Source organism: Lathyrus oleraceus, chromosome 1 (genome assembly GCF_024323335.1).
Source record: "Lathyrus oleraceus cultivar Zhongwan6 chromosome 1, CAAS_Psat_ZW6_1.0, whole genome shotgun sequence".
Taxonomy (NCBI): Eukaryota; Viridiplantae; Streptophyta; class Magnoliopsida; order Fabales; family Fabaceae; genus Lathyrus; species Lathyrus oleraceus.
In genome coordinates, this window is record NC_066579.1 from 340,404,769 (window position 1) to 340,418,946 (window position 14,178).

Here is a 14,178-nt window from a genome sequence, read left to right on the forward strand (position 1 = left end):
GATCGATAATATTTTATATTACTCTGACGCGATTCGTGCACTTGCGAATAGAGCGGTCAGCCTGCAACAAGCCATGTGGAGTCACCAACACAGTGGGATCACATGACTTGTCCTCATGGCCACCCTTGAGACAAGAATTTGGAAGCAACTGCTATGGTGACTGTGTCCTGCAGAAGCCAAAATCGATATGAGCCTTGCACAAAAGAACCATACTTAGCTACTGAACTGAAAAAAGGAACCTACATGGCATTACAATACCAAGCCAACTTCATGCTGCAGCAAGAGAACCCAATGAGAACAGGGCATTGAATACAAACAGTGAAAATTAAACCCATGAAGCATTGAACCAAAGCATCACATTCATCATTTCAAAATACAAATCAAAACACACTTGCAATTCAGCAGGTTACTTTTGATCTAAGGGCCTCATATCCTAACTCCAATTTATTATGTTACGTGCTATAGCCAGTTGGTGTATCAAAGCCATCAACATTCACATACAAGCCACTAACACTCATACATCAAGCTATGCAAAACAGAAGTAAGGTCACTTAAGTTCCACCTGCAACATGGATAGCAGGTCACCAAAATCATTTCAACATGACTGCAATCTCTAATCCTAACCTGCAACAGCCAGTCAAGCTTCAACTCACTCATTCACAAGCTAACTCAAACCAACCTAACTAACTGAGTTTCTATCTCATTAGCCAACTGAGTTTGCAGTTAACTGAGCGAGTCATGTCTAACTAACTCCTAACCTCATTCCAAAGCTAACATTTTCCAAACCTAAGCTCTATTTAAGAAACTCACCATTCACATTTTCATCACCCTTGGAAATTTGCGTGAATTTGCGCACACTCTCTCTGCAATCTCTTCCCTCACCCTACTCAGAGCTCTACCTTCTCCTAGAAGCCATTGAAGCTTCACATCGAAGCTTCAATTTCTCTTGAGCTAAGCCACAACATCCTCACTTTTCACTGTGCTAGTTCATAAAAAGAAGAAAGAGACGAAAAGAGAAGAAGAAGAAAGAATCAAGTTCAGGAAGCTTACCGGCGAATCTTCCGATCATCTTCTCCGGTATGTCATTTTCATTTCAGTGGAAGTTTCTTGCTTTGAGCTCACCAAGGTGTAGTACATAGGTTAAGGAGTAAAATCCCTTTGGCGTTAGGGATTGATTCACACCATACACCATTTAATTTAACTTCTAGATGATTAGGGTTCCTCCGCTTAGCTGCTCGATTCGACCAAGACAGGGGCAATTTCACAATTTCATCCCCATATCCGTGCTTGGCTTGCCATGACGCTTTGATTGATGTTGAGATTTTGACCATAAGGCAACATCGGCGCCGTCAACGGCCTCCAACGCGGTGAGCCAGGTGAGTGGACGGTGAGGAAGCGCGCGCATAAGGAAAGGTTTGAACTCTGCTGACTTGGACAAGTCAACAGAGGTGTGTGTTTTGGGCTCAATCAGTCATGCCCATGAAATTTACTTACCAAACACCAACCATTACAAACACACACCCCTAGTGACTTGAGAAAGAAATGGAATTGGGCTTAACCGAGCTCATGGTCATTTTCACTGGCTTCATCTCACAATTCCAATGTGCACCCCTTTTTTTTGAGCGCTTGAATGTTGTTTGGGCTTAGGTAGCCCATTCCTATTTTTACTTTGCATACCCCCCCCCCCCCCCCTTTTGGACATTAGTTGGTTGTACCAAAAAAACAATGGGCTCCTCTAGCAGCCCAATAACCATTTTACCATTCCACACCGTCTTTTCCATTTTAATTGTTTTCTTTTATTTTCCTTTATTATTTTTCTACATTTTAATTTGGTTTATTAGCATATTATTAGTTTAATTAGGTTAATCATTGAAATTAGAATTTAAATCTTGATCATTAGGATATTAGAATTTAGTTAGGATTTTTGCAATTTAATTAGAATTTTTAATTAGGACTTTCATTAGAATTTTTTTAGGATTTTTCCCTTAGAATTTTAATTAGGACTCTTAATTAGAAACAATTAGGTTTGACTAATTTGAGAATCATGACAATTTTTAACATTAGGTTAAGATCAACAGTAGGTTAGGACCAACTTTAGACCATAAAATTTGGCATATTTTGCAATTGACCATTTTGCCCTTATGGACTTATTTTGGTATTTTAGTGATAGAATAACATGACCCCCTTAGAATTAGGGTTTGACATAGAACTTTAATCATGTCCTTACAATTTTAGGACTTATACCTAGGACTTTTAATCAACATTCTGACCAATTTGCACATGCTTCTTTAGGACTTCTAACATAGCATTTTCAATCAATAATGACGAATCAATGCATGATCCCTTAGGGTAGTTTCTAACAATTACTAACTTTGATTAGATTCAAACCTAGTTCCCTAAAACCAAAACAAAACCCACGATTGAATTGATCAAAAGTCATTTTGATTGATTAAATTCTTTGAACTTGTATAATCCCACAGTCTAAATTGAGTGACCAAAAGACCCTTGGTCACTTATTAAGACTTTTCTTCTAGTTGTGGAGCTCAAAGCCTCAAGACAATATCTCCAATCAAGGAATCCTTAGTCATACCAAGCAGCAGATTATTCAAGCACATCAAAGGTGGCATCTTCAAGAACTTGTTAAATCAAAGTTAGAGGAGTGTGACACAAGCCTTAAGCGATAGAGAAGGAGTGAGACTGGAGTATTCCTACCCCCATTCTGAGTATCTTTGGATATGGAACGTATGACCCAACGCTAATTGTATTCACCTATATCCATAGACTTTAGCACAATTCTAACCCTACGATTGACAAGTCTCTCTCTTCACAAAGCAAAAACAACAAAAGCAATGACTACAATCAACAACCTATCAATCATGAATCGAGTTGTACGATACGAGCCTTAAGTAATGGAGAAGGAGTGAGACTGGAGTATTCCTACCCCCATTCTGAGTATCTTTGGGTATGAGACGTATGACCTAACGCTCATTGTATTTGCCTTTATTCATAGACTTTAGTGCAATTCGAATCAAACGATTGATAAGGTCTTCATCCTCACTACAAGAAACAACTACAAAGACTCTTCTCTCTCTACTTGAAGTTTAAGATGAGAGTTACATGCCACGAGCCTTAAGTGGTAAAGAAGGAATGAGACTGAAGCTTTCCTACACTCATTCTGGATGTCTTTGGGTGCGAGACGTTTGACTCGTTGCTTATAGTATCCAATTTTACCCATAGACTTTAGTGTGATTCTCATCCAGTAACTATCAAGTCTCTCCATTCCATTCAAATCATTTCAGTCTCAATCATTCATTCCTCTTGCCTCCATCATCTTCTTTTCAGCCCTAGTAGGCTGAACTACGAAAGCTCTGATTTCCTTATTGCACTATAAGGGTACGTAGGCAGGAGAATCCAGTTTCTTCGTGAGTTATCTTATTTATCAATCTATCTTCTCTATCCAATGGATGATTCTCCGTTCATTCAATCTATACCATCTTTTTGAGATCAACTATACTTCTCCTTGGACTCCTTGTCTATCATTTTAGGACGTCCTAATGACAGTCTATCTCATCAATCGAGAGTTGTTTGGCCCTTAACCCAAACACTTAATTCAGTCTTCCTTTTTGGCTTTACCTTATAGTGGTGGCCTGCTAGTCCACATATTGGTAAATTCCTACCTTGCTCTTTGATTGAGAGTTTATCCTTCTCTTGGATCCAAGATACTATTCTTATTTGATCTCAAATTGTCGATTCCCCAGCAAGTGGCACTACTCCTTGCACTCCAGTACTTCAATCGTTCCTTGAAGATTTGTTTGTCTTGTGACTCCCTGTTGCTTTGATAAATCTCTATCTCTCTCCCTTTAGTCTCGTAGTTCCGAACTACGATTGCTCTGACTTTCTCATTGTTCGATGAGAATACGTAGGCATGAGAATGTGAATCCTTGGCGAGCATACTTCTAATTATTCCTCCTTCGCCTTAGGGCATCATCAAGATCTTCCATAATCCATTACCTACCTTCGGTCATAAATCGTTCACCCAGTGACATACTGTCTCTTTGACATCGAAATACACTTTTTTGGAATTCCGTATACACCCTTTTAGGACGCCTAACGAAAAGTCCGCATTTCAACCTAGAGTTGTTTGGACCTTAACCCAAACATTTAATTTCTTCTTTTTAGCTAACACCTTGTAGCGGTTAAAGTTGTTTCCCTCTATGGTAGAAATCTCATTTCTCTTATGGATTCTAATACACTTTCATCTTTCGATTTCAAACAATACTTCTTCAGTCACTTATCACCAAATATCCAATTATGTGACTTCGGTCACTTCATCCTGTTCATCTCCACGATGCTTTCATAATCTACCTTCATTCACTCCATGTGATATACCAGTTATCTTTGATCCAAATACACTATACCTTTGTGCTCCATCTTGTACTTTCTTGTGAACCAAGAGTTGTTTGGCCCTTAACCCAAACACCTAATTCCTCTCTTTTTCGGTTGTTCTAATACTGTGATACAACGTTGTAGGCCCTCACTTGTTGGTTCATACCACTTTACTCTTGGGTTCACGTTTTCACCCTTGTTGGAGTTCAAAACACTATTTGTTGGTTCAGACCACACTTCGATCACACTTCTTTTCACCTGCCTCTAGTTCCTTGAACTACGAAGCTCTGAAATCCTCATTGCACTATGAGGATACATAGGAATGAGGTCCCCAATCCTCACCGAGCACTTTATCTATTTCCCTTCCTTCCCCTGTTCTTTTGTGAGTAATATTAGATCTAACACCTATTCGAGCGAGAACAATCCAAACGGTTCCCATGGAGTACCATGGATGTTTGGGGTGCTAATACCCTCCCCTTGCATAACCAACTTCCTTACCCATCATATCTCTTTCCCCCCGGGTTTTATCGATGTTTTCCCTTCCCTTTGGGGACAAATAAAGTTCGATGGCGACTATGTTGTATGTTCGAGCGTGCGATACGTTCGGGTATATTTTTGCTAGCTTCAGCTAGCGACTCTGCTGGGGACACTTCGCTACTTGGAGTGCTGCCTAGTCTCCAAAAGGAGTCGAGCCTAATTTAGGTTGTTCCCTTGCTAATTTTAGGTGCTTACCTTTATAGATTTACTCGCATTTATTTATCGTATTTCTTACTCGCTTTATATTATGGATATATCTGTTGTGCTGTTGTTGGGATGGGTTAGACTACGTGAAAGGAAAGCTCTATAACCGAGCTTAGTATACACATAGGTTAGATTTGTGGATAGTCGTGTACGCCTGTGTTTCGCGCGTTGGGTTGCCACGAGTGCCACACCCAGACTAGATTCACTACGACAGGGTATTTCCATTTCGAGTCAATGACTCTGGGATACCTTCTAGGGACCACCTTGGAGCATAGTCTACACCTGTGAGGGGGATATAGATTTTTCTTGCAGGAAACCATAGACTCTACCTACCTTGACACTCATGTTACGTCGAACCTTTGAACTTGCAACATGTGGCACATACAGATTGTTCAGAACATACCAGAGTTTTGAATCCATGTGACTTATATCATCTCATCATTACATTATCATTCATCATGACCAAATTTTTTCATATGCATGTCTTTTCCAGGAATCCAAGAGTCCAGTTTGTTTACTAAGAATTCCAAGCAAAGCATGAATCCCGAGAGAAAGAACATCCACAATTACTGATCACACTGAATCACATTATGTTTTTGACTCGGATATCACATGTTTATTAGGTCTTTATTATCATTTTGCTTGTTTTATGCTCTCTTTTATATTGTTTTCAGGTATTTAGCTCTTTCGGGACCTTTTTAGAAGAAACGAAGAAAAAAGACAAAAAATTAGGGTTTTTCGGAAAATATTGTACACATGGCGTTATGCATGGCGGCCACTATAGGAGAAGCCATAACACATCAGCCCTCAACCAGGAGGAAACCACCACGATCCCATGAACTTTCCTATTCACACACATGACGGGCGCCATGAAATGGTGGCGGGCGCCACCTTTGCATTTCACGTTCCCGCTAAGGATAAGTTGAAGGGCATCATGGTTTTTGCATGCTGCCGAGTTCCTCTATAAATAGGTTATTCTAGTTCATTTCCAAATCATCCAACTTAGTTTACAACACTAAGACTATATTATCATCTGTAAAAGCAGTAATCCGTCACATCGAGGGGTTATCGCACCGTAGTGTAATTGAGTTGGAGCACTTTGATTTTGCTGTTGTCTTTATCTTCAAAGTCAAAGGTTTATTTTCCTTGTACCAGATTTAAAGCCTCTGTTTGGAGCAGGTTCTAATTTAATCGCTTTTATTTATTTTACTTGTCATGCTTTACTTTATTTAATTTTTTGCCACGCTTTACTTTATTTTATTTCTTGTCATGCTTTACTTTGTTTAATTCCTTGTCATTGTCTTTACATTATTTAATTTTCTCGCCGTTATCTTTATTGCTCGTTTTAATCGTTTTACACGCTTTACTTGTTATTCACGCCTTACATTCTAAACTTCTTTTCATCATGTTCAACATTGTTGTATTTGTTTGTATTATACCATGTCTGGCTAAATCTTTCAAAGGTTAGAATATAAGGATCGCGGTTAAAGAGATGTTTCACATATTGAATCTGTAGAAATGCTTTAAAGGATATTTTGATTTTTAATTCGAGTTTTCTGAAACAAACTTGGTTAGTTTTAACTACTCCATGAGTGCGAAAGCACCCTGGCTTAGTTAACTTGGAATTTTTATCACTTTAAGAAAAAACGATTTTTGAAACTGTTTTTGGACGCGTTGATAGATTTAAAATCAGGAAACTCCTTGGGTAAACTTTCCAAATCAAAATCACTTTTCAACTAAGTTTACGAGTCTTATTTCTTAAAAATAAGTTTACTACTTTAGCATTCTGCGCACCTTTTATAAGTGACAATAAAAGGCCTTAATTTAAGGGTAAACTCGGTTCTGAATACGCGAGAGCGACAGTTCCTGTTAAATGGATTCTTTTCAAGAGCAGAAAATATTGCCCCATAAGTAGTTCTATTTAGACAATTGAATCATTGTTTAACTGACGTGAATTACATTCAAGCCTATCTTTATCTGCACTGTATTTATCATTTCCTTTATTTACTGTTATTTTGCGACATCAATATCTCTTTTGTACCGCCTTAGATAAACATCGTAACAATAGTAATCGATAGATTGACGATTTGGTCTCTGTGCGATCGATATTCTTTTATATCCCGACAGACTTTGTGGTTAAGTTTTTGGCGCCGTTGTCGGGGACCAACTTCGTCAAATTTCGTACCCTGTCGTTACACCGTCTAGACTAAGGCATTATTAGTCGGTAAATGCGAAAAACCCGTAGTACCAGAAATTTAGTAGATCCCTTAGCGGAACCCGAACGTTACACTCATACACGCCTCTTACTCATCCGAATTAAGAAAGTTATGGCTGAGAATCACGACCGGAGACTTCTTAAGGAATTTTCCCAACCCTCTGATGAGGAACCTAGTTCTAGTATAGTAAACCCCTCATTCCTGCCAACAATTTCGAACTAAAACCATCTTTACTGCAATTAGTGCAACAGAACCAATTCGCGGGTCTCGCTATTGAGAACCTAAATCAACATTTAAAAGTCTTTATCCAACTGGCCGACACCTTTAAATCCAACGGTGCTTCACCTAATGCGATTCGTTTAAGATTATTTCCTTTCTCCCTCAGAGATAGAGCACGTTCATGGTTGGATTCACTTCCAGCTAACTCAATATCTACCTAGGAAGACCTTAGAAGAGTATTCCTTGCTAAATATTTTCCCCCTAGTAAGACTGCTGTTCTTCGAAACCAAATAACTAGATTTACTCAAAACCAAAGAGAATCACTTTTTGAAGCTTGGGAGAGATACAAAGAGCTATTAAGAGTCTGTCCACACCATGGCCTAGAACAATGGCTGATCGTTCATACCTTCTACAATGGACTCCATTATAACACAAAGATGAGCATCGACGCTGCCGCTGGTGGCGTGTTGATGAACAAACCTTACCATGAAGCTTGTGACCTAATTGAGGATATGGCCCAAAACCATTACCAATGGGGAACTGAACGAGCATCAGTAGAGAAAAAGAAGACCCAAGGTGGAATACATGAGATAAGCTCTATGGACATGATACAGGCGAAAATGGATGCTTTAGCCCTTAAGGTCGAACATATTTCTACAAACACTAACACCGCAGCGGTAGTCCACATAGAGTGTGAACTTTGTGGATCTAAAGGACACGAATCAGCAGAATGTAACCTTTTGAATGACCTGAACACCGACCAAGTGAATTACGCCCAAGGTAACCCACTTTCAAACACTTACAACCCTGGATGGAAGAATCACCCGAATTTTTCCTATAAAAACCAGAACCCTATCCAAATTTATGCACCTCAAAGACAACAAGGTTATCAAGCCCAAAAACCAAATAAACCTATGCAAGTTGTGCCCCAGAAGTCTAACCTTGAGAAGATCATGGAGAACTTTATATCAGGCCAGACTCAGCAAAACAAAGAATTCCTAAACCAGAACATTCACGTAAACGAACTGATAACACAATTAGGGACTAAGGTTGATCAGATAATTACTCACAATAAGATGCTTGAAACCCAGATCTCACAGGTAGCACAAAACCAAGCCCCACAAACTACACCTGGAGGACAATTTCCTGGACAACCTCAACTCAACCCTCGAGGGCAAGCTAACGCTATCTCATTACGAAGTGGGACCGCTTACGAAGGGCCTCATAACCCAGCAATGAGCGAGTCCAAAGCTTCTAAAGAAAATATACCTACAACCCAAGGAGAAGAACCAGTGGAACCCGAAAAATAAACCGACCAAGAAGGAGAAGCCAAGGATAAAACTTACAAACTACCACCCCCGTACAAACCACCAATCCCATATCCGCAAAGACTTAAACAAACCAAAATCAATAACCAATACCAAAAATTTATAAAAGTAATAGATAAGCTTCATGTAGAGATTCCTTTCACCGAAGTCATCACCCAAATTACATCTTACGCCAAATTTCTCAAAGACATCTTAACCAACAAGCGTAGGCTTGACGATCCCAAACCCTTGGAATGCAACTTTATTTCCGAGAATAAACTTGCTAAGAAGGAGAAAGACCCTGGGAGTTTTTTTATGCCTTGCATTTTAGGGAGTCATGTGATCGACAAAGCTTTCCTAGACTTAGGCGCTAGTGTGAGTTTAATGCCCTCAGCTGTGCGTAAAAGGTTAAACTTAGGAGAATTACAACCAACTAAGATGTCCCTCCAATTAGCCGATAGGTCTGTTAAGTATCCTGTAGGCATTTTATAAGACATCCCAGTTAGGATCAGTCAACTTTATATCCCGACAAACTTTGTAGTCATGGATATCAAGGAAGACGACAATATCCCTATCCTTTTAGGTAGACCTTTTTTTATCAACAGCAAGAGCTATAATAGATGTTAAAAGAGGAAAATTAACCTTCGAAGTAGGAGATGAAAAGATAGAGTTTATTCTTTCAAAGTTCCTGATGGCACCAATCATAGGAGACACATGTTACGCGATTGATATCATAGATGAGTGCATAAGGGAACTTGATCAAGAAGGACCTATGATGAAACCATTTTGAAACCCGAATGAAAAAGATGACGAGCTAGAGGAAATGGAACCTCACACTAACGGATGTTTGGACCTTACTCAAGACCTTTCACCAAACTCTCAAAAACCAGCTCAAGAACTTAAGGAATTGCCCAAGAACCTAAGATATGAGTTTTTGGATAAAGAAATGAACCGCCCAGTAATAGTTAGTTCCACCTTAAACCAAGACGAGACAAACCAACTCTTGAATGTTTTAAGAAGATACCCCTCTGCCTTAGGATACAACATCTCCGATTTAAAAGGTATAAGCCTATCCATGTGTATGCACAGGATCTCGCTAGAGGAGGATTCAAAACCTTCCAGAGAGCATCAGAGAAGGATCAACCCTGTAATGAGTGAGGTGGTAAAGAAGGAAGTCCTTAAATTGATAGAAGCTGGTATAATCTATCAAATCTCTGATAGTAAATGGGTAAGTCCTGTACATGTGGTACCTAAAAAGGGAGGCATCACAGTCGTGCAGAACGAGAAGGGCGAGCGTGTGGATAAACGTATAGAAGGCAGATGGCGTATGCGCATAGATTATAGGAAGCTCAATAAGGCAACTAGGAAATACCATTTCCCCCTTCCATTCATAGATCAAATGCTTGAGCGTCTTGCCAGATACTCTTACTTTTATTATCTGGATGGATATTCTGGATTTTTCCAAATACCCATACACCCCAAGGATCAAGAGAAAACAACCTTCACATGTCCTTACGGAACGTTTGCTTACAGACGAATGTCGTTTGGACTCTGTAATGCACCAGCTACTTTCCAACGTTGTATGATGTCAATCTTCGCAGATTATCTCGACGGAATTATGGAAGTATTTATGGATGATTTCTCGGTATGTGGGTTCGATTTTGAGAATTGCCTCATTAATCTTGAGAAAATCCTAGAGAGATGCGTAGAAGTTAACCTTGTGTTAAACTGATAGAAGTGCCACTTTATGGTTAAAGAAGGCATAGTGTTAGGACATATAATATCTGAAAGAGGCATTGAGGTCAACAAAGCAAAGATAGAAGTGATAGAAAACCTTAACCCTCCTAAGACAGTTAGAGAAGTCCGTAGTTTTCTTGGACACGCCGGTTTTTACCGACGCTTCATCAAAGATTTCTCTAAAATAACAAAACCCCTGACCGGCCTTCGGATGAAAGACGTTGAATTCATTTTCAATGAAAAATGTATCGAAGCCTTTAATCATTTAAAACAAGCACTAATTTCAGCACCCATTTTACAAACTCCGGATTGGACTCAACCCTTTGAAATAATGTGTGATGCTAGTGATTTTGATATAGGAGCTGTTTTAGGACAAAGAAAAGATAAGAAATTACATGTAATATATTACGCTAGTAGAACCCTAGATTCCGCTCAACTAAATTATACAATAATAGAGAAGGAACTCCTAGCTGTAGTTTTTGCAATTGATAAATTTAGGTCTTATCTTGTCGGATCTAAGATTATAGTCTATACAGACCATGCAGCTATCTGTTACCTTCTAAGAAAAAAGGATGCGAAACCTAGGTTACTCAGATGGATCCTTTTGCTACAAGAGTTCGACTTAGATATTCGAGACAAAAAAGGAACAGAAAACATAGTTGCTGACCATCTTTCCAGACTAGAGCATTTGAAGCCAGACCGTTTACCTATAAATGATGATTTCACCTATGATAGATTGATAGCCAAGTTAGATACCGTTCCCCTTGAACCTGATAGAGACAACTTTGGGACAGTTTCAAAAATTAGCAGAGTACCATGGTACTCTGATTTTGTGAATTATCTAGCCGCTGATATCATACCACCTGACCTCAATTATCAACAAAAGAAGAAGTTCTTTAAAGACATAAGACATTTCTATTGGGACAAACCACTCCTTTTTAAAATAGGAACAAATAACATCTTTCGACGTTGCGTCCCGGAAGAAGAAGTTAAAAATATCATAGAGCATTGTCACTCTTCACCCTAAGGTGGACATTCAAGCACATCCAAGACATAGGCTAAGATCCTTCAAGATGGTCTTTATTGGCCAACACTATGTCGTGATGTCCATACTTATATTGTCCAATGTGACCGGTGCCAGCACGCTGGAAACATCTCAAGACTCGACGAAATGCCTTTGAAGAACATCCAAGAAGTGGAATTATTTGATGTTTGGGGTATTGATTTCATGGGACCTTTTCCATCTTCGATGGGAAACAAGTATATTTTGGTAGCCGTCGACTATGTGTCCAAATGGATAGAAGCTATAGCCGCACCCACCAACGACACAAGAGTAGTCATCAAGATGTTTAAAAACAATATTTTCCCCAGATTTGGAGTACCACGACTTGTCATAAGTGATGGTGGATCATATTTTATATCCAGGATATTCGATAAACTCTTAAGAAAGTATGAAGTAAAACACAGAGTAGCAACACCATATCATCCCCAGACTAATGGTCAAGTGGAAGTATCTAACAGAGATATTAAGCAAATCTTGGAAAAAACTATTTCAATATCCAGAAAAGATTGGTCTGAAAAGCTAACAGAAGCATTGTGGGCTTACAGAACTGCTTACAAAACCCCTATTGGAACTACACCATACAAGTTAGTCTATGGAAAGTCATGCCACTTATCTTTTGAACTTAAGCACAAAGCATATTGGGCCATCAAGACCCTGAATTTGGATTACCTAGTATCTGGCGAGAAGCGAATTCTTGATATCCATAAATTAGAGGAACTCCGCCAGAACGCTTATGAGAATGCCATTATATATAAAGAAAGAACCAAAGCATGGCATGACAAAAGGATTGTGAAAAAGGACTTTAATATAGGCGACTCTGTTCTCCTTTTCAATTCCAGATTATGACTTTTTCCAGGTAAGCTGCGTTCGAGATGGACAAACCCCTTTAAGGTTTCCAAAATCCTAAAATCTGGAGCAGTTGAAATTCGGAACAATTCCTATAATCCGTTTGTGGTAAATGGACAAAGACCGAAGCAATATCAAGGAGGTGACATCCCCATAGAATGCCCTGGCCATACTCTGGTCGACCCTCCGATTCCTACCTCTGATATATAAAGTTCGAATCGTCAAGCTAACGACGTTAAACAAGCGCTGCATGGGAGGCAACCCATGATTTCTTTTCCTTTACTTTACTTTTACTATATATATATATATTATATATATATATATATATATATATATATATATATATATATATATATATATATATATATATATATATATATATATACTAACATTTACAATATTTGCGATTTCAGGTGTCCTATGTTTTTAACCTAACTTTTCAGGATGGAGAATTTCGACACTATGCCAGTGATCTTTCCTGACCCAGTACAGGAGCAACGCTACTTAATGTTTTCCCAGCGTCCAATGCTGCCCACCAGATATCTTGATTCAAACTGCATGGAAGCATTAGGCATTGAGCCTAGTGTCAGGCATATATATATATATATATATATATATATATATATATATATATATATATATATATATATATATATATATATATATATATATATATACACTAACATTTACAATATTTGCGATTTCAGGTGTCCTATGTTTTTAACCTAACTTTTCAGGATGGAGAATTTCGACAATATGCCAGTGATCTTTCCTAACCCAGAAGTTCGAATCGTCAAGCTAACGACGTTAAACAAGCGCTGCATGGGAGGCAACCCATGATTTCTTTTACTTTACTTTACTTTTACTATATATATATATATATATATATATAATATATATATATATATATATATATATATATATATATATATATATATATATATATATATATATATATATATATATATATATATATATATATATATATATATATATATATATATATATATATACATATACTAACATTTACAATATTTGCGATTTCAGGTGTCCTATGTTTTTAACCTAACTTTTCAGGATGGAGAATTTCGACATTATGCCAGTGATCTTTCCTGACCCAGTACAGGAGCAACGCTACTTAATGTTTTCCTAGCGTCCAATGCTGCCCACCAAATATCTTGATTCAAGCTGCATGGAAGCATTAGGCATTGAGTTTAGTGTCAGGCATTTGTGCAATCAGTTGCAATGGGATGAGTATACTGAAGCGATGCACGTGACTTATAGGAACCTCACTTTGGAGTTCTTGAGCTCGCTGAACTACGAGCCCTATGTTGGCCGCGCTAGTGATGGTGGCTACATTAATTTCAGGTTGTTTGTGACAAAGTACACTTTCAACCACAAGCGTTTCGGTGACTTGCTTGGATTTCAGACTACTTATTATAATACCCCAAAGTTTACCCTTCATTTTTCCTGGAAGCATACGCTTTACACCTCATGCATGCATTCATTTTTAGGTCATTTAACATTAGATACATTGCATTCCATCATGTCAATAAGAATTAGATCCAAGAAACTTTATTTAAAAATAAATAAATAATAATAATAATAATAAATAAATAAATAAATAAATAAAAGAAAAAATCTCAGACTTGGACCTCTCTCA

General features: G+C 38.2%; 1 non-coding gene across 1 annotated transcript; it reads right to left on the bottom strand.

The window, feature by feature from the left end:
* Positions 1-7,837: 7,837 nt before the first annotated feature.
* Positions 7,838-7,944, bottom strand: LOC127116058 (small nucleolar RNA R71). The gene has a single exon (XR_007801045.1). It is a non-coding gene; the product is annotated as a small nucleolar RNA R71 (small nucleolar RNA).
* Positions 7,945-14,178: the final 6,234 nt, after the last annotated feature.